The sequence below is a fragment of the Nyctereutes procyonoides genome, unplaced genomic scaffold, assembly GCF_905146905.1.
Source record: "Nyctereutes procyonoides isolate TBG_1078 unplaced genomic scaffold, NYPRO_anot_genome, whole genome shotgun sequence".
NCBI classification, from domain to species: Eukaryota; Metazoa; Chordata; class Mammalia; order Carnivora; family Canidae; genus Nyctereutes; species Nyctereutes procyonoides.
The window spans coordinates 53,741,302-53,749,541 of record NW_026575133.1 but is presented as its reverse complement, the minus strand read 5'-3'; positions in this window follow the sequence as shown (position 1 = coordinate 53,749,541).

Genomic DNA, 8,240 nt, shown 5'->3' with positions numbered 1-8,240 from the left:
GAAAATGGAACCCCATCAATCATGGTGCCAGTTGCCATGAAAACGCCATTTCAGCAACAGTCAACTGTCAGATTACTAGGGTTGGGGATTTGCTGGGTGAATGTTATAGGAGGACAAAAGGACCAGGAGATGAAAATGTTGGGCTCCAGTTCAAAAGAGAAGAAGAAATTTTGATTGGGAGACTCTAATAGCCTTCGGAGTTCAAGCGACTGTCTTGGGGTGTCTGTGAAATTAAGAGAGTAGACTAGAAGAAGGGAAGTAGTGAGAAAGCAGAAAGATAAAAGGAGGCTGTGGTTGATAGACTGAAATGCTGGGGTTTAACGTTCCAGAGGCAGAACTGTTCCTCATGATGATAAGGGCCACTGTGGACATGGGAGTAGATTGTAGAGGGGGAAGAGGGTTGAAGTTTATTGTCATTGAGGTGAAGAGACTAAGAGGCTAGGTTATTAGATGTGCTGCCCATGTGGAAATTGAATTCATTTAAGGAGATAACAGATCTAAAGTGGAGAGGAAGACAATCAGGTATCAAGGTGCTCGATGAATATAGAAGTATGATGCTAGATTTGGTGGATTGTTAATTAGAAGGGTAGAAGGAAGAATAACAAAATGACCGGACTTGAAGAAAAAAGGGATTTGGTACAGGAGAAAAAAAATGTCTTGATAGCATTATTAGAGACTTAAGAGAATGCTGATAACTACCTTTCATGTCCCTGTAAGGGAATGAGCAGCCTCCATGGAAAAGGGAATTAATATCCTCAGGGAAGAGACAGGAATGAAATAGTCAAGGAATTAGAGAGCAAATTACAGAAAGAGAGTATCATCCTGGAGATGGCTTATATTGCACATGGTGTTTTTGGTTTCATTGATTTTTTTCTATTAAGTGTTATTAATATATTGTTTAAATTATTATGACTTGGGCAGCCCCAGTGGCGCAGCAGTTTAGCGCCGCCTGCAGCCCAGGGTGTGATCCTGGAGACCCTGGATCGAGTCCCATGTCAGGCTCTCTGCGTGGAGCCTGCTTCTCCCTCTGCCTGTATCTCTGCCTCTCTCTCTCTCTCTGTGTGTGTGTCTCTATGAATAAATAAATAAAATCTTTAAAAGAAAATTATTATGACTCTAGGATAAAATTTAATTTCTGGTGTTTGAAGTCCAATTTTGTTCTTTTTTTTCCCCTCCAAATTTTCATAGTTATTATGACTTAGTAAAATTATTTCACTGTTATCCTAACAGAAACAATAATGTATTGTTGTACATTACAATAATGTACATAATAATGCAATATTATTTCACTGTTATCCTAACAGAAACAATAATGTATTGTTGTACATTACAATAATGTACAATAATAATGCAATACATTATTGTATTGCAATAATGTATATAATGGACCTTAGAACAACACAGGCTTGAATGGCACAGGTCCACTTACTTGTGGATTTTTTTTCTTCTCCTGTGAAAAGTTTTATTGTTTCCATTGGATCCATAGCTTGGGAGAGGCCTCCAGGGTGGTTAAAAAACCTGCCTGGTAGCTGCAGGGAGAACCCCAGGCCTAGGCCCTGGCACCAGGGGGATCCCAGTGGGGCCCCTCAAAGAATGCTAGGCTCCTGAGGCTCCTAGGTGTCCTGGAGGGCAAGGCTTTCCAAGAGACACTCATTCAGCCCAGCCTAGGAGCTAGCCTGCAGAAGTTAGCCACGTGGTCACCACCTTCTTGATGGGTTTCACCTGCTTACTCAGGAAGCAATTCTCCAGGAAGCTACAGAGATGAAGGTCTGAGTGGTCTTTGGATCCCAAGGCATGCAGATCCAAAAGGGCCTGCTTCAGGTTTTCTCCAGGACCACCAGGCTTCCATGGCATCCAGGGCTTTATCCCAATCATCTTGGAGCAGCTTCTGCATGTTCTGGAAATGGATGCAGCCCTAGGCTAGTTTTGCATCTTCAAAGGATGCTGGGTGTCCTCATTTTTCTCCTCTGCCAACTCTTGGAAGAAGTGGTCCACACCCTCCAGAGCCAGATCCTTCTGGTCAAAATAGAAACCCAGAGAGAGAAAAGTGTAGGAGGCCTGAAGATGCATGTTGACCAGGCGGTTGATGGCAGCTTCCAGCCTGGTGGAATGATTCTGATGAATCTGGGAGCTCACGGTTGATCAGCAGTAAGGAGCTAAGCTCAGAAGGTGGTATTGGCTGGTTCCAGAGGTAGAGCATGGCTGAGAAGATGCCTCTATAGGTTCTGACTAGAGGGTGGTCAGAGCCTGAAAGAAGGGGTGTCCCTGGGTCTGGTTCTGTCCAAGCACTTTTGAAGCAACAGACAGATCCAGGAACCATCAAGCACATTGCCTATACAAGGATTTTTATAGTGCAGTGCTATAAATGTAGCTTCTCTCCCTTATGATTTTAATAACATTTTCTTTTCTCTACCTCACTTTCTTGTAAGAATACGGTATATAGTACATATAACATACAAAATAGTGTTAATCAACTATGTTATCAGTAAAATATCAGCTATTAGTAAAGTTTGCAGGAAGTCAAAAGTTATGTGCAGATTTTTGATTGTGTGGAGGAGTCAGTGCCCCAACCCCCCTGTTGTTCAAGGGTCAACTGTACTTTAATCTGGGTCTAATTGATACTCTCACCTTTTCTTGTAGGTCAAGTTCTCTGGGAAGCAGACTCTGAGAAGAAGATTTGTACGTAGTAGGTTTATCAAGAAGTACCCTTGGGGGGTGCCTGGCTGGCTCAGTTGGAAGAGCATGTGACTCATGATCTTGGGGCCATGAGTTTAAGTCCCATGTGACATGTAGAGATTACTTAAGTAAATAAAACTTAAAAAAAAAAAAAGAAGAAGTATCTCTGTGGGCATGAAGGAAGTGGTACCAGGTAGAGCAAGGGGTTGAACTGTAATGAAGTCATGGACAGGGGCCTCCTCTGAGCCCAGGAGAGTTTGAGGGCCTAGGATGGAACTTCGTAGTTGCCTGTTTTCCAAACTATTGTCAGAATGATCATATCATCTTATATTCTCAATAGCAGTAAATGAGAATTGCAGTTCTTCCATATTCTTTGCTAGTACTCAGTGTGCTCAGACTTTTTAATGACCAATGATGTCAAGCATCTTTTCATGTGCTTATTGTGTTTCTCTTTACAGATTTACCTTAATTTGGGTTATTTCTAAAAGATATTTGTTTATTTTGTTGGGTTTTCTAGGTACACAAATCATGTGTAAGTTGTGCTATTTATCTCCTTTCAAAAATACTGTCTTGGTTCTGTTTTTTGTTGAGACTTAACTAATAGTGGTATCTTTGTCTTTGCCCTGACATAGTTTCAAGTTGCACGCTAATATTGGTGTTAGAATATTTAATTCTTTAAATATACTTGTTTCCATCCAAATTTGCTAAGATTTTTGTTAAGCAATTTACCTTTAGGGGCTCCTGGGTAGCTCAGTCGTTAAGCGTCCAACTCTTGATCTCAGCTTAGATCTTGATCTCATTGTCATAAGTTCTTATTTTTTTATTATTATTTTTTAATTTTTATTTATTTTTGATAGTCACACACACACACAGAGAGAGAGAGAGAGAGAGAGAGAGAGAGAGAGAGAGGCAGAGACACAGGCAGAGGGAGAAGCAGGCTCCATGCAACTGGGAGCCCGATGTGGGATTCGATCCCGGGTCTCCAGGATCGCGCCCTGGGCCAAAGGCAGGCACCAAACCGCTGCGCCACCCAGGGATCCCTGTCATAAGTTCTTTAAAAAAAAAAAAAAAGAAATTTACCTTCAAATTACATGTGTTTCTCCTTTTTCCTTTTTAGATATAAAAATGGATTCAAACACTATATATTGTTTTCTAATTTTCCTGTGGACGTAGCTTTTTATGATGAGCATCTTCCCGTGCATTGACTATCCTTCTATAACATTATGATTAAAGGCTGCATAGTATTTTATTTTATAGAGGTACTGTAATTTAATTGGCCAGTCTCTATTATAAGACATTTTGGTTTTTATACTTTCTTGTTTGCTATTACATATTTTGTTGAAATAAATATTATTGTAAATTAAGTCTTGGTATACGTGTAGGTCTGCCTATCTAGCTAAAATTTCTAGATGTGCAAAGTTAGGTCAGAGTCTGAATATTTTTAAGGCTTTAATATTTACTATAAAATTTCTCTGAAGAAAGTCAGTGGCCACTTAGAGTTTACCAAAATTCTAATCTGTTCTTATAATTTGATAGATGACCAGTGCTGTCTCATGTGCTATCAACATTTGCTTTAGTAATTTTCATTTGCCTTTGATTATACTGATCATTCTGTTTAATTTTTAAAAGTTATTTATTTATTTATTTATTTATTTATTTATTTATTTATTTATTTGAGAGAGTGAGAGCAGGGTGGTGGTGGTGGAGGCCTGGGAGCAGGGGAGAGGGACAAGCAGACTTCTTCACTGAGTGTGGAGCCTGACATGGGATTTGATCTCAGAACCCAGAAATCATGACTTGAGCCAAAATCAAGAGTCAGATGCTTAACCAACTGAGCCACCCAGGGGTTCCTGATTACACTGATCATTTTAAATGTGTATTTTATCTTTGGTTTTTTATTTAAGTTTTTTGTTTTCCTTTCTGCTTTGTTATATGTACAGATGACCCTTATTATTTGTGGGTTCTGTAGTTGCAAACTCCTCTACAAAGCAAATTGATTTGTAATCTCAAAGTCCACATGCAAGACATTTTTGCAGTCATAAATAAACATGCACAGAGCAGTAAAAAACTTGAATCACCTGACATACATGTTTCCAGCTGAGGTCAAACAAGGAGACTCTGCTTCTTGTTTCAGTTCTCATTTTGCAAACGAGGGTATTTTATGTAGTCTGTGTCGTGCCATGGTTTTGCATTGTTGTGCCTTTTGGTGGTGATTTCACTGTTTGAAATGACTCCCAAGGGCAGCCTGGGTGGCTCAGCGGTTTAGCACTGCCGCCTTCAGCCCAGGGTGCAATCCTGGAGACCCTGGATGGAGTCCCACGTCGGGCTCCCTGCATGGAACCTGCTTCTCCCTCTGCCTGTGTCTCTGCCTCTCTCTCTGTCTCTCTCATGAATAAATAAATAAAATCTTAAAAAAAATGAAATGACTCCCAAGCATCATGTTGAAGTGATGTTTGGTGTTTCTAAGTACAAGAAGACTATGTGTGCCTCACTGAGAAAATACTGTGTTAGACAAGCTTCATTCAGGCATCAGTTATTTTTTTTTAAGATTTATTTATTTATTTATTTATGATAGACAGAGAGAGAGAGAGAGAGAGAGAGAGAGAGGCAGAGACACAGGCAGAGGGAGAAGCAGGCTCCATGCAGGGATCCAGATGTGGGTATGGGACTGGATCCCAGGACTCCAGGATCGTGCCCCGGGCCAAAGGCAAGCGCTAAACCATTGAGCCACCCAGGGATTCCCAGGCATCAGTTATAGGTGCTACTGGCTGTGAGTTTAATGTTAATGAATCAGCAGTATATATTTAAAAGGTCTCTTTAAACAGAAACAAGTAAAATAAATTCATGTGTTGATCAGTTGATGTAAACATTATGACCAGAAGCTTGTAGGAACCTAACCCTATATTTGCCCTAGGAGCAGCAGCTTAATTGTGCTAATTCAGTGTTTTTGGATGACTTTAAAAACATAACTACTGTAAATAGTGAGACTTGACTGTACTATGTTTTCCAAGGATTTCTCCTCCATGATTTTGATGGTCTTCTGTAAGCTCATTGTCACTTTATCCCCTTCTGAGCACTCATTTACCAGAATCAGTTGCCATCAGGGTTCCAGTTTAGGTTCTACTGGTGAAAAGTAGTCATGTGAGGAGATTAAGAAGGTGGAGGAGGAGAAGACGTCTATTTCTCCACCACCAGTGGCAGACCGTTACGTGGGCAGATTGTGGCATCCTGGTTTCTGTGTTACATGAAGCCGGCAGCAGCTTCACAGTGAGATCTTGCATGATGTTTGCTTTGATGCTTCAGTGGGCAGAATCATTAAGAAATCATAATTTCCCAACAGCCTACCACAATATCCCTGACCTCTATTTCCTTCATTCTTCCAACAATTCTTTAAGCACCCAGTTCTCTGCTGCATTCCTTATTTGAAATCCTAGACCATTTTTTGTTTTCTTGGCTAACGTCTGACTAATACAGTTTTGATATTGGAAGAGGGTACCTTCTCTCTGAAGGATGAAGGAAACACAAAAATTGGAGGACCAGACTGCTGGTCTTCATCAGAATCCATGTCCTCTTCATCTTAGGCATTCAGCTAAGCAACATTTCTTGCTTTATTATGTCTACATGAGCCTTGTTTTTTTTTTTTTTTAAAGATTTTATTTATGGGACACCTGGGTGGCTCAGCGGTTTAGCGTCTGCCTTCAGCCCAGGGCATGATCCTGGAGTCCCAGGATCGAGTCCCACATCAGGATCCCTGCATGGAGCCTGCTTCTCCTTAAAAAAAAAAAAAAAAAAGATTTTATTTATTTATTAATGAGAGACACAGAGAGAGAGAGAGGCAGAGACACAGGCAGAGAGGGGGAGAAGCAGGCATCATGCAGGAAGCCCGACATGGGGACATGGGACTGGATCCTGGGTCTCCAGGATCACGACCTGGACTGAAGGTGGTGCTAAATGGCTGAGCCACCTGGGGCTGCCCTTTTTTTTTCTTTTAAGATTTCATTTCTTTCTTCATGAGAGACACAAAGAAGGAGGTAGAGACATAGGCAGAGGGAGAAACGGATTCCTGCAGAGAGCCTGTTGTGAGACTTGATCTCAGGGCCCTGGAATCATGACCTGAGCTGAAGGTAGATTCTCAACCACTGATTCTCAACCAGGTGCCCCCTTGAGTCATAGTTCTATATTCACCAATGACAAGAATGAAACAGTATTTGTTAATTCCCTCCTTAGTGAGATGAAAAACTTACTCTGCATTTACTTCCATTTACTTTTACTCTTATCCTTGTTGGCATAATCTGAAATTACATCGAGGTATAATTAATTTTTTTGACATTTGCATTCTATCTTATAATCATATTTCCAATAATTAGTTAGGCTTCGTTCAATATATAACAGGTGTTAATGCTCACCATTCATCCTTTTACAACATAAATTAGTCTTTATTGAGTTCTTTCTTTGTTGTATGTCTTGGTTTCTGTAAGAAGCCTTCTGGAACTTGTCTAGCAGAGATATAGAGAGCAGATAATGTTTTCAGAGTCTTTGAACAGCTGAGACTGTTTCTTTGTTGTTTTTATACAGGATTCGACTGAGTCCATAATCTTGATCACCTATTTTAATCCCTCAAAACTGTGATAGTTGACATATCTTTTAGCATTTTAATGTGGCTTTATAGGAGAATATTGAAGTTAGGTGAATTTTCTTCTTTTTTAGGTTACCTTTCCCTCTCCCTCGAATGTTTATAAGGTTTTTTCCCCCCAAATCTTGATATTTACAAATACCATTACATGTGTCTATGAGTTGGTTCTTGTCATTAACTTTGCTTACTCAGTGAGTCCCTTTGAAACACTGAAACTTCCACCAGATCCAGTGCTAAGTGCTCTATATGTAATGTATTACTTTATGACAACACTGTAAGGTGACAGCTCTTTATCCCTCCCTATTTACAGATGGTGAAATTGAGGCTCAAGGACTTAGAGGAGATCATCAACAGAGTTAGGATAGGAACTTAGGTCTACCTCGTATAGAGTCTGGGCTTTTAGTCACTGTACCATACAATTTCTTTTCAAGGGAAAGAAAGATCTCTTTTACTGTATGATCTCTACAATTTTGCTTTTGCTTCTTTGGTTTCTGATTCTCCTTCAGAGACAAGACAATTGTCCGTATGGCAGGTCTCTTGTGTAGTTCTTATATATGCTAGTTTTTATTTTGTCATTCTTTTACATTATCATAGAATTTGGCAAGCTTACTCTTTATATTTGGATTATGTTTTCTGAAGCTTTGTGCTTGTTCATTTCTGATACTAATACATTTAAATTTTTTATTTTTTATTTATTTTTATTTATTTTTTTAGGTTTTTATTTATTCATTTGAGAGAGAGAGAGAGAGAGAGAGAGAGAGAGAGAGGCAGAGACACAGGCAGAGGGAGAAGCAGGCTCCACGCAGGGAGCCCGATGTGGGACTCGATCCCAGGTCTTCAGGGTCACGCCCTGGGCCGAAGGCAGACGCTCAAACCGCTGAGCCACCCAGGGATCCCCGCATTTAAATTTTTTAAATAGGATTTTTCACTT